At 40.6% G+C, this 12,824-nt stretch overlaps 1 protein-coding gene across 3 annotated transcripts in view; it reads right to left on the reverse strand.

Moving 5' to 3' along the window:
- LOC138407077 (golgin subfamily A member 6-like protein 25) overlaps positions 1–12,824 on the reverse strand; it is a 122,094-nt gene that overhangs the window by 54,098 nt on the left and 55,172 nt on the right. The gene's annotated exons all lie outside the window — the stretch shown is intronic.

The following is a 12,824-nucleotide window of genomic DNA, read 5'->3' on the forward strand; positions in this document are numbered from 1 at the left end:
TTTTTGTCCTGCAGCCAGAGTTATCTGAAACGAGAGAGAGAGAAGAGCCAGAGGGACTATGGGAGGACAAAGTGACACTTTGACATGATGACATGTTAAAATAAATAAATAAATAAATAAACAGGTGTGGGGGGGCAGAGAGACAGAGGGAAGTGATGAAGTGCTCAGTGCATGATGGGAGTTCCCCCAGCAGTCTGCTTTGGTGCTGTCTAATAACGTGCCTAAGGGGAGCATATATAAGGTGAAGAGTATTGGTCCAAGGACAGAACCTTGTGGAACTCCATGATTAACTTGCATGTGCATGGAGGAGTCATTGTTAACGTTAACAAATTGGAATCTATCTGATAAATATGATTTAAACCAGTGTAGTGCTGTTCCTTTAATTCCTATATGTTGTTCTAATCTCTGTAGCAGAATCTTATGATCTATTGTGTCAAATGCTGCACTAAGGTCCAACAAGACGAGGACAGAGACAAGTCCATCATCTGATGCCATAAGAAGGTCATTGGTGACTTTCAATAGTGCTGTTTCTGTGCTGTGATGGGTTCTAAATCCTGACTGAAATTTTTCCAATAAACCATTACTATCTAAGTAACCACACAGCTGGTTAGCAACGGCTTTTTCTAGGATTTTGGAAATGAAGGGCAGGTTGGATATGGGTCTAGAGTTAGCTAAAACCTCTGAATCAAGCGTAGGCTTTTTAAGCAGAGGTTTAATAACGGCTACCTTAAAAGCCTGTGGTACGTAGCCGGTTAGCAAAGACATATTAATCTGATTTAAAATGGAACGGTCAATTAGGGGGAGGACTTCTTTAAAAAGTCTAGTTGGAACAGCTGACAAGTAGTTGGTTTAGATGATGAAACTAACAAGGTCAGTTCAGGAAGATCAATAGAGTAAAATTTGTTTAGACTTAAATCTGGTGCTATGGTTTCAGGACCAGACAATGTATCAGTGTTATTCACTGGGAGGAGGTGGTGGATTTTATCCCTGATGGTTGTAATTTTATTAGTGAAGAAGCTCATGAAGTCATTGCTTCTCAGATCTAGAGGAATAGATGGGTCAGTAGAGGTGTGACTTTCTGTCAGCCTGGCTACAGTGCTGAAGAGGAACCTGGGGTTGTTCCTATTTTCATCTATTAATAATGAATAATAAGAGATTCGGGCATTTCTAAGTGCTTTTTTGTAATTTATAAGGCTATTCTTCCAGGCTAGGTGGAAGTCTTGGTGATTGGTGGAACGCCACTTCCTTTCTAGCTTCCGCGATGTCTGTTTTAGAACACGCGTTTGGGAATTATACCATGGAGCTAATCTCCTCTGACTTACTTTCTTCTTTTTTAATGGGGCGACAGCTTCAAGTGCTGTTTTTAGTGAGGCTGCAGTACTATTTACAAAGTTATCAACTAGTGTGGGAGTAAGGTCTTGATAATCTTCTTGTATAGTACTGACACATGGCTGAGAGGGAAGGGAAGAGGGGAGCAGTTCTTTAAATTTGTGAACAGTTTTGTCGGATAGACATCGACTATAATAGAATTTCCCTCCAGAATTGACGTAATTAACAATTCTGAATTCAAATGTAAGTAAAAAATGGTCAGACAGAAGAGGGTTCTGTTGGAATAGTTATATTTTCTATGTCAATGCCATATGTCAGGGCAAGATCAAGAGTGTGATTCAGGCAGTGGGTCGGTTGATTCACATGTTGAGTGAAACCAATCGAGTCTATTATTGATTTAAATGCTGAACTAAGGCTGTCATTGGCAACATCTACATGAATATTGAAATCACCTGCTATAATGATCTGATCTGTTTTAAGAACTGTTTTAAGATAATTGCATTTATCACTGCAGAAATCTTTTGTGATTTACCTCTAAACCTCTGATCAAATTATTATTATTATTGGGATCAGATGTTTTTTCCCTTCCCATAACCCCTTTTGGTCCAAAGTTCCAAAACTTTCAATACTAATTGTTTTTGTTCTCCTTTGCCTAATAGAACATGGAGATCAGAATTTGATACCTTTCCAGTGAATCAATCTAAGCTACTGAGACAACACAATGATTGAACACACAAGAAAAGTGTTACTTACAGAGGTGAGGGAAGAGTTCAGAATCTTCCATTGATATGCATGTATCAAATCCTCTAGTTACATCTACGCCTTGTGATGTTAAAATTAGCATATTACTCAATGAACACATCAAATCTCTACCAATAAAATCTATCAGCCAGCGTGGTGACAACAAAATTTATTTTTAAAATTTCCTTAACCTCATTTTAACAAAACAATGGTACAGTGTATCTCTCTATATACTGTCCCCAGCTCCAACGCTACTCAATCACACTATGTGTATTGGTTCTCAGGACAATCCCTGATCTAATGTCCAATTTTGCCACATTTGAAACAAGCGTCAGTTCTTCCACGTCCCCTTCCTCTCCGTCCATGACCTTTCTTGTGCCCGCAGACTTGGTTTTGATATGCTGCCAGCTGTCCTTTTTCTTTGTCTTGCTGTTCAAGAGTTTTCCTGCATGATCAGCATGACCCCATGCTGGATTCACCATTCACCGCTCCTGTGCAGAGACAGATCTTGCCACTTTCGAATACTGAGTCCCCATCTCAGTCATCAGCAGTCTCTGCTGTTCAGTGCTGGTTCCAGTTGCACTGCATACCGCTCCCCCACTTAACACTTGTGGGAGAGATGAAATGGTAGGTTCTTTCATATTGGTGAATGTCCATGGTCTGGAGATCAGCTGAGTGTTTCCATCTCCTGCAGCCACCTCCACCATCGGTGCTTGCAGGGTTGCATTCAAATCCTAAATTGCCTCCTTCCCAGTTCGCCGTGGAGTATGTGAGTGGTGCATGATGGAGGCCTATCCACCTCCTCTGCTGCAACAAGGTCGAGGTCTGGATGGAGGTTAGGGACAGCTGGAGCTGCCGCCTGCGCCCTCTGCACCGGTAGCAGCTGAGTGTCCTGCTGGTCATCACACTGCACCGCTGCTGGCTGTAGTTGTCCTCTCGGTGGAGCTGAGTCCAGATCAGGGTCTAGTCGGACACACTGAGACTTAGAGATTAGTTCAATCCCTACCTTCAATCCCTATTATTATATCTTGTATATATCCATACTCCTTAACTCCTTAATTCTGATTCTGATTCTCTGTGACCTCCTCTCAGATCACCAACCTGCTTATTCTAATACCATACTCATTAGTTCCCAATTAACTATGTGACCTTCTCTAAGATCACCAACAGGCTTATTCTATATTAACTCTGTGGTCTACAAGACCACCCGTGATCTCCAAGAACACCCGAAGCTTCCTTGATTCTACATTGGTTCCAAACCTTGCCATGCAGACACGTCTGTCACTCACCCTGTGAGAGAACCGTTTCCCTTCTGAATTTGTCTTCCCAGAAAGACAGTGTCTTTGTGCTAATTGGTCCGCTGGATCACAGCAGTGAGAGCACTCTTTGGTTCTCAGGCATCAGGCCCTCACGTCTCTACCTTCTTTTGTCAAGGAGGTTGAGGTCAGAGTCCCAGACTCCCTGCGCAGTTTTACCTTTCAGCCCTGAGATCCAGAGTGTCTTCTCACAAGAGTGATCCTGCCGACAACACCAAAATTGTGGTGGCAATTTCTGTGAAACAAGCACAAAGTCAAACACTTCTTTCTGAAAGTTTAATTCAGCATCTGCAGATGGACTCATCAGTACACATCACCTGAATGGCATGCACAAATGAGAAAAGAACATAGGAGAATCAGTGTTCCTATAACTCGCAGCCCCCTCCCACTAAGCATGCAAAGGTATTTATTACCCTCCTGTAGTTTCTCTCAGTGGAGGAGATATCCTGTCCATTTGTTTACATGTTCTGTGGATGACCCCCCTGTGAGACCCCAGGTGTGAGATCCCAATCAGAGATACCAAGAGATACCAAGAGATACCAAGAGATACCATAAAGTTGTGGTTTCTCGAGGCCATAAAACTCAAGTCTCTTAAGCCACCATCATAAACCTTAAGGTTACCCTTTTAGATTAACAATTTGGTCAACTCTTTGGTCAGTCATTCACATACATGTCTGCTCATGCAATTAAACATACACAAATGTAAAAATTTCCATTACAGGAGCAATGTAAGCCATGCTTCAGCATAAGGTCATATATCGTCTGGGGCTCAGTGCATCGCACTGTGATCATGTTGGTGGCAGACCCAGGTGGCAACACTACCAGGCTGTGGGGTTCCTGTCAGGGTGACATGAAACAAACAAACGATTTGTGGAAAAGGAGTATATAAACATTTCTTTTTTTTTTTTGAGAAAACAAAAAGTTTAAGAGAGGATGTGCTCAGTACTTACATGTCTGCAGGACAGCTTAAACATCATCCTATGGTCTGCAACGGTCAGCTCTTTTCTTAGGGTCCGACTGCACGCTTTCACCAATGCTACTGTCTTCATGACATTTTCGTAGAAGCTAACTCCTGGCTGAATCTCAGTGTATGTGACACTATATTGGTTGACAATTTCAGTCAATGGTTGTTTATCTGTCAACAATAACTCAAAAGCTCCAGAGCCCAATAGATTAAACGTCGGGTCTGACCATAGCTTCTTCATTGTAGAGAACAGTTTGGCTATATAGCTCCAAACACCAGCGCTGGATAGGTGAGCGCAAATAACTCTCAAATGCTGGGTCTCATTTTCTGTACAGTTCCACCTGCTCATGTACCACCAAGACCTGATGTGGGTTAATTGATGTGAGGCTGTGGCACACGGCACCATCGGACAACCACTGTCATGTACTCCATCATTTTAAAGCTTGTCGAGCAGACAGAGATCTGTTTCTGAGGAGAAACCAAGCACAGAATGATCTCTTCTGCTTTTATGCACTGATGAGGACCTTAAAATGTCCGTACGGATCTGAATCATCCCACTTCATAAATTTATCCAAACACCCCTTGTTTGTCTCACCAAGGTTTCTCATTTTTTTAAACGAAAGGTGGTTGGATAAATAACAAAATATCTGGTTGGATATACAACATGTGATTGGATAAATGAGAAACCTGGTCGGAGCAACAATGTCCGGTTGGATAAAGGAGAGGTGGTCAGATAAATGACAAAATATCTGGCTGGATATACAACATGTGATTGGATAAATGAGAAACCTGACCGGAGCAACGACGTCCGGTCGAATAAACGAGAGGTGGTCGGATAAATGAAAAAACATCTGGTTGGATATTGTGGTGGCAATTTCTGTGTCTCTTAAGCCACCATCATAAACCTTAAGGTTACCCTTTTTAGATTAACAATTTGGTCAACCATTGTCCGCTCATGCAATTAAATGTAATTTCCATTACAGGTTAAAACAAATAGGAGAATGTAACAAACTTCAGGAGCTTGAAGTACCATTGTTATCTTTTTATTTTTATTTTAACTGAATTTTGGAGAAGAAGATTGTCCTCAACTAGATGCATTGGATAATCCATAGTAGAAAACAGGAGAGCTGACAGAGAGCTTTTTCTTGCAGCATTCAATTCCATTGCCATCTTCTCCTGAGCCCCCTGTGCCTCGACAGCAACGGCAGCTGCCATCTCTTCCAGAGCCTCCTGTGTCTGGACAGGGAGAAGGAACTCTGTCTCCTGAAGCCCCGTAAATCACCTTTCCTTTGCTACATGAACACAATCAGACACATTAGAAGACAGATACAAACGGAGGCTCAGAGGTAGGTGTGTGTGTGTGTGTGTGTTTGCATTAATGTGTGCGATACTTACAATAATCCAACAGGAGCCAGCCTCACCTCCAGGTGTTTGGTCAGCTTCACTGCTGGCACATTGTTGAACTGGAGACAAGAACAGACACAAAATAAGAGATAAGACAACCTGCATCATCTGTGTCATCTGTCCCCTTGGTGTCAGAGAGTTAAAACCACAACCTGTTAGTTATAATAGTTTTCAGGATTGTATCAGTGCCTCATCCATAAGCAAGTCATACACTATACTGAGCCTTTATAATTAGTATCAAAGTACCCGTCTCTTCTCTGCCCACTGAAATACTTCTTATACATCCAGTAATGAAATGTAACAGAATACTTTATATTAACAAAAGTAAAAGTAAAGTCACATTATTAAAACCTACTCTACTATAAGAAAAATAGGTCATTAAAATATTTGCATAAATACATTTGGTCAGAAGTATAAATGCATGTATATCTGCATGTATATTTGTATGTATGTATATATATATATATATATATATATATATATATATATATAGTATTTTTATAAATGCGATTTTAATTTTATTTTGGTAAATCATTTGTTTTATTATATTTCTAATATCTATTTGGTATGTATCATAATGCATATCAACAATGAACTGGTGTCTTTCTTGTTTTGCACAAGTTAAATCTGGATATATAGATGTGTCATGATGTCAAGAATTATAGTTAGAGAACAGTTTTAGAAGTGTGGTCATAGACACAGCTGGATGAGGTTTGTGTGACACAGAGTCTCAAACCTACAAAGCAAAGACACATACTCTCTTTTCAACGTTGGGGTCAACGACTGCACAGTCAGGAGTTTCGAGCTCAGCAACAGCGTTTAGTGTCTGTTCCGTCTTCGAAAGCTTGACATACGGCATGTCATCATCCTGCTAGCTCTCACATTTTCTCTTTCTGTGGAAAAACAGAAAAAACACAGAAAGCATGAATTACCAATGTTTAAAACTGTGAGGAAAGAAAAGAACATGAAAGCATCTCAATCAAAGAAATATAAATTCATGACAGAAAAGGTGACTGTGAACTAGTCAGGCAGACTTACTGTGAGTGGCGGTTGTTCACGGGAAAAGGAAGTCTGTCTCCTGGAGACCCGTAAACCCCCTTTCCTTTGCTACATAAACACAATCAGACACATAAGAAGACAAATAGAAACAGTAGCTCAGAGGTGTGTTTGTGTGCATTAATGTGTGCGATACTTACAATAATCCAACAGGAGCCAGCCTCACCTCCAGGTGTTTGGTCAGCTTCCCTGATGGCACATTGTTGAACTGGAGACAAGAACAGACACAAAATAAGAGATAAGACAACCTGCATCCTCTGTGTCATCTGTCCCCTTGGTGTCAGATAGTTAAAACCACCACCACACACATTTATACCTAACCCAGCCTTGTATAATCTCTGTCCTGATCTTAATATTGTCCTCCTGAACATGATGAACCAAAGATGAATAATATCTGTAACCTGTAGTTGCTCTGTGGTGTTTCCCAGAACTCTAAAGCACAGCACTATCACTGACACCACTGATTCTTTAATCAACCACAGAAGAAATCAATCATGCACAGTTTTTACAATTTAATGAAAGAAGAATTTCTTTGTGCCAAACGGGAGGTTTCTACCAATGTAAACGTTTCTATACTCGGTCAGGTTCACTACTCTGAGTACTCATGAATTACCCCCTCCTCCATTAATAAGTATCTTTCTTGATACAGGTATTGATAAAGTTCCTCTGAATCGCTCTCTAACCTATAGTTAGTACCTTACCTGTGTCTGGATGTGAGGCCCTGCCTGGCTGAACACGGGGCCTGACTGCAGGACACTTAGCTGCTGGTGGTTTATGGCAGCAGACAGTTCACCATTGGGTTTCAGGAGGATGCTGCTCCAAGCTGAGAGGTGATGCTATTGGGGGGGGGGGGGGGGGGGGGGGTGTCCTCATCAGAACCAGTCCAGTTGAACAAGTCATGCCATTCCTGAGCAGGGACATCTTGAGGAAGTGGATGGTTATTTGTGCCCTCTGACAATTTGTTGACCACTGCCCAGACCATGTCCAACAACTCTTTGTCGTCCATCTCCTCCAAAGTAAGGTCACTTTCTGCCCTCAGGTCCATACAATTCTGGTGTGTAGCCGTCCATTTCATTGTTGTTCTTCTGTGACATTGATGAGAAACTGGGTTTGAGACACTGCAACAAGCTTACATGCTGATAAATACAAATGAATGATCCAATATTATCATGTATTATGAAATAAAACTAAACAAGTGTAACCCTTCTGAGAGGAAAAGAGAATAGTAACTAGGTTCAATAACCAGTGAAATCAGAAGTTCTAAGATCGACTATGGAGCCCAGGATTGATCAAACGATGACGCAGGAGTATACGCTTCCCTATTTATTACAGGATGGGAAGGATGAATAAAAACATCAATCACACAAATTATCACAACTCTTACCCGGGTAAGTATAGAAAATAAAAAATAAAATAAAGTTTTGCAGCTGCGTTTTTTCTAAAGTTCAGTTCACCTGTTTTCAGTCACTGTTCAGTCAACACCGTGAAGGTGGAAAATCAGTCCCACCGCACTGTTGCGTGGATGGTGTGTGTGTGTGTGTGTATGTGAAGTGTAAAAGGATTCAGGTTCCACGGCGTAGTATCTCTAAGTATCCTCCGGGGTCTGGCTCGCCATCAAACTTTGACTGGCTCCAACATCCAGGTAGGTCAAACTCTCAATGGGTCCATCAAAAAACCTGACCTACGATAAGTTGGATCAGAGCATTCATCTTAATTTTCTCAAATCTCAAAAAATGAATTATAGAACATTAATCATGTTAAATCTACATAAACTCTTTATCAATAGAGAATAGGCCTGGGCCGATAATCAATAAATCAATTAATCGCACGATAAATTAAAATGAACTCGATAATTTTTCCGGCCTCGATTTATTGCCATGTGCATGCGCGTTTGTTTTCCTCTTCTCTCGCCTCCAAGCAGGCTGGATGACAAGAGGGTTCACTCTGAGCTCGGTCTCAGCACCTGGGGGCGTTTGTTCCATAGCGGAATGAACAGAGTGAACCCTCTTGTCAGTCATCCAGTCTCTTTGTGTCTGTGGGGGGAGGCAGGGCCGCTAGCATTGGCTCCACACCAAGCAGCAACATCCCGGGCTGAGCGCTGAGGCAAAAAACTGCAGTTCACTGGGTGGCCACTTGAGGCTGGCTCCAAGAGGGAGTCAATGGGAATTGACTCCCATGTTAAAACGCCAGACTTTAGAGCAGAATTAAACCTGTTTACAGCCTGGTTCAAAATACGGTTTTAGACTCAATCAGTAAGTTCTTCCTTCATGACAACTATGTGTTATCTGTTTAGATAATACAGAGGTTTGAAATTGTGAATAATTATCACTTGATTGACACGTGACGTCACCGTTAGCTCGTCACTCTGGCTGTTAGCCTGTGGTCTGCTCGGCTTCACCTGAGCTAACAGGCTAATCACCGTCACCGAACGCGACCGGGTCTGGGGAGGAGTTTTCACTCACATGTGAATATTATCGTTTGTTGTTCGGCTGATTGTCCTGACGGAGAAGTGTCTGTGGTGTGTAAAGTACTGCCTTTTATTTACGTGTCAGTAGTGATGAGCAGGTATCATTGTCTCTGTACCTGGCTGGTTAGCTTAGCTCCGCTAACCTCCAGGCAACATACCAGCAGTAATGGCAATGCTAACGGGAGCGGCATGACATGAAGCGGTTCACACAGCGGAGAGAGGAGCGTTAGAGTTTATGGTGATAAATCTTTTAAACTGAAGGCGACTGTGTGTTTAGTGAATGAGCTCCACCAAGTTAGATATTTAACGTTATGTAAAGTTGTTCAGCTCCCCAACCTATTTGGCTTGACTATGTTACTGTGGGTAACTTCAGTAATAATGTTTTATTAGATTATTGGTTCAGAAATAACGTTAGTGCAGCTGCTGCAGTGTGAAACTTGTTGAGCTGGACTTTATTTATGAATGAACAGTTTACCTACCAGGTATAGACCTGTTTTCATAACTTACTAACAATTAAAGCAAATGATTGCACATGATGCATTACATTATAAATGCAATACTTTTAATGTGAAAGAACTCCATACTGCACATTCATTGTAGTACACTGTTTAATCCCAAACCATATTCAAATACATAGTTGAATATCCACAGAATATAAGGACATAGACTTTGTTTGAAAGTAACACTTATCTCGGCAATAATGCCATACTTTATGTTTCCTGTCATTTTATTAGGGACGGACGAACCTGAGGGACACAGCTGTGCTGACCGTGTTCTGTCTCTTATGACAAAAAAGAAAAGACTTTTTATCTAAAGTTTATCAAATCAGAAAGTAAAAGATGAACATTGTTGTGATAACAGTGTTCATTTTACCAACCATAATGGATATAGAAATTGACTCAATATTATCATGTTGACCAGCCTGAAGCTGCCGATCTCCACCTTGTTGCTGCTGCCACAGTGGATTCAGAGGACATCAGGTGTTGCAGTGCTTCATGTAATGAAATGAAAAAAGTCACGTTAAAGGATGTTTTATGCTGAAATCATTGTCATATCTGTAGATATTAAGGAACAGAGGAGAAACACGATTATTTACAGATACTGTACAATACAATAGCCTACAATAATTTTTACACATGTAATATGAGCTGTGTTAAGCAGCCAAGACTGGTACTTATAGTTTATTCTGTGTTCAGCAGGTGGAAGCACAACAGATTTCAGCCAAACTGATGTACTAAAAAAAGTAAACATTGTACAAAAAAATGTCTTTCTACTAGGGCTGGGCAAAACGATTATTTTTCTAATCGATTAATCTAGCAAATATTTTTTCGATGCATCGATTAATCTAACGATTAATTTTTAAATTCGATTCAATTTCGATTCCATTCGATTAGCGATTATTTTCCCATAATTTGACCTATATAGCAATTTACATATGCTAATTTATGTATCTCAATGAAAAAACACAAATTTCTTCATTCCAATACATTTTTATTGCTCTTAATTACAAATTCCAAAATAAAATTCAAGTAATGAATACAGTAGTGCAATCTGATACCACCATAGCAAGTGGCCTCATGTCTTTCACAATCATAGATTAGGACACTCTCAGTCAGTACAGCAGCCTCCTGGGGGGTGCAGGGTGTTGTTTTTTTCTTCTGAAAGTAGTCCTCCACAATTTTCTGCTTATACCTGAAAACATACAGTGGTATGAAAAAGTTTGGGCACCCCTGATCATTTTCAAGATTTTCCTTTATGTATCGTTGGACAGCAATTTCAATTAAATATATCATATAGCAGACAAACACAGTGATATTTAAGAAGTGAAATGAAGTTTATAGGATTTACAGAAAGTGTGCAATAATTACTTAAACAAAAGTAGGCAGGTGCATAAATTTGGGCACCCTTGTTGTTTTATTGATTTGAATACCTTTAGCACTAATTATTGGAACACTAAATGTGTTTGGTAAGCTCATTGACCCTTGACCTACATACACAGGTGAAGCCAATCATGAGAAAGGGAATTTAAGGTGGCCAGTTGCAAGTTGTTCTCCCCTTTGCATCTTCTCTGAAGACTGGCAACATGGGAGCCTCAAAACAACTGTCAAATGACCTGAAAACAAAGATTGTTCAACATCATGGTTTAGGGGAAGGATACAAAAAGCTAGCTCAGAGATTTCAGCTGTCAGTTTCCACTGTGAGGAACATAGTGAGGAAATGGAAGACCACAGGCACAGTTCTAGTTAAGGCCCGTAGTGGCAGGCCAAGAAAAATCTCAGATAAGCAGAGGCGAAGGATGGTGAGAACAGTCAAACTCAACCCACAGACCAGCTCCAAAGACCTACAACATGATCTTGCTGCAGATGGTGTCACTGTGCATCGTTCAACTATTCAGAGCACTTTGCACAAGGAGATGCTGTATGGGAGAGTAATGCGGCAGAAGCCTTTTCTGCGCCCATGCCACAAAAAGAGTCGCTTGAGGTATGCTAAAGCACATTTGGACAAGCCAGCTTCATTTTGGAATAAGGTGCTGTGGACTGATGAAACTAAAATTGAGTTATTTGGACATAACAAGGGGCGGTATGCATGGCGGAAGAAGAACACAGCATTCCAAGACAAACACTTGCTACCCACAGTTAAATTTGGTGGTGGTTCCATCATGCTGTGGGGCTGTGTGGCCAGTGCAGGTACTGGCAATCTTGTTAAAGTTGAAGGTCGCATGGATTCCAGTCAGTATCAGCAAATTCTTGCGAACAATGTTCAAGAATCAGTGACAAAGTTGAAGTTGCGCCGGGGCTGGATACTTCAACAAGACAACGACCCTAAATACTGCTCAAATTCTACCAAAGCATTCATGCAGAGGAACAAGTACAACGTTCTGGAATGGTCATCTCAGTCCCCAGACCTGAATATCATTGAAAATCTGTGGTCTGTTTTAAAGCAGGCTGTCCATGCTCGGAAACCATCAAACCTGACTGAACTGGAGATGTTTTGTAAAGAAGAATGGTCAAAAATACCTTCAACCAGAATCCAGACCCTCATTGGAAGCTATAGGAAGCGTTTAGAGGCTGTTATTTCTGCACAAGGAGGATCTACTAAATATTGATGTAATTTTTCTGTTGGGGTGCCCAAATTTATGCACCTGCCTACTTTTGTTTAAGTAATTATTGCACACTTTCTGTAAATCCTATAAACTTCATTTCACTTCTAAAATATCACTATGTTTGTCTGCTATATGATATATTTAATTGAAATTGCTGTTCCGAACAACCAACGATACATAAAGGAAAATCTTGAAAATGATCAGGGGTGCCCAAACCTTTTCATACCACTGTAAATCACACACACAGCGCACAGATTAATAAAAATAATTTAAAAAAATATTAATTATATATAAATAATACAAATAATAATAATAATAGTAGGATTTTAATATATCCTAATCATACTGTCTATTACCATCGTTTAAATCAGCAAGTAATCAAATCCTATGTGTGTAGTTGAGCTGTCACGGCATGACAGTGACCAATTACAAAATTAATATTAC

This window comes from Paralichthys olivaceus, chromosome 24 (genome assembly GCF_024713975.1).
Source record: "Paralichthys olivaceus isolate ysfri-2021 chromosome 24, ASM2471397v2, whole genome shotgun sequence".
Classification (NCBI taxonomy): Eukaryota; Metazoa; Chordata; class Actinopteri; order Pleuronectiformes; family Paralichthyidae; genus Paralichthys; species Paralichthys olivaceus.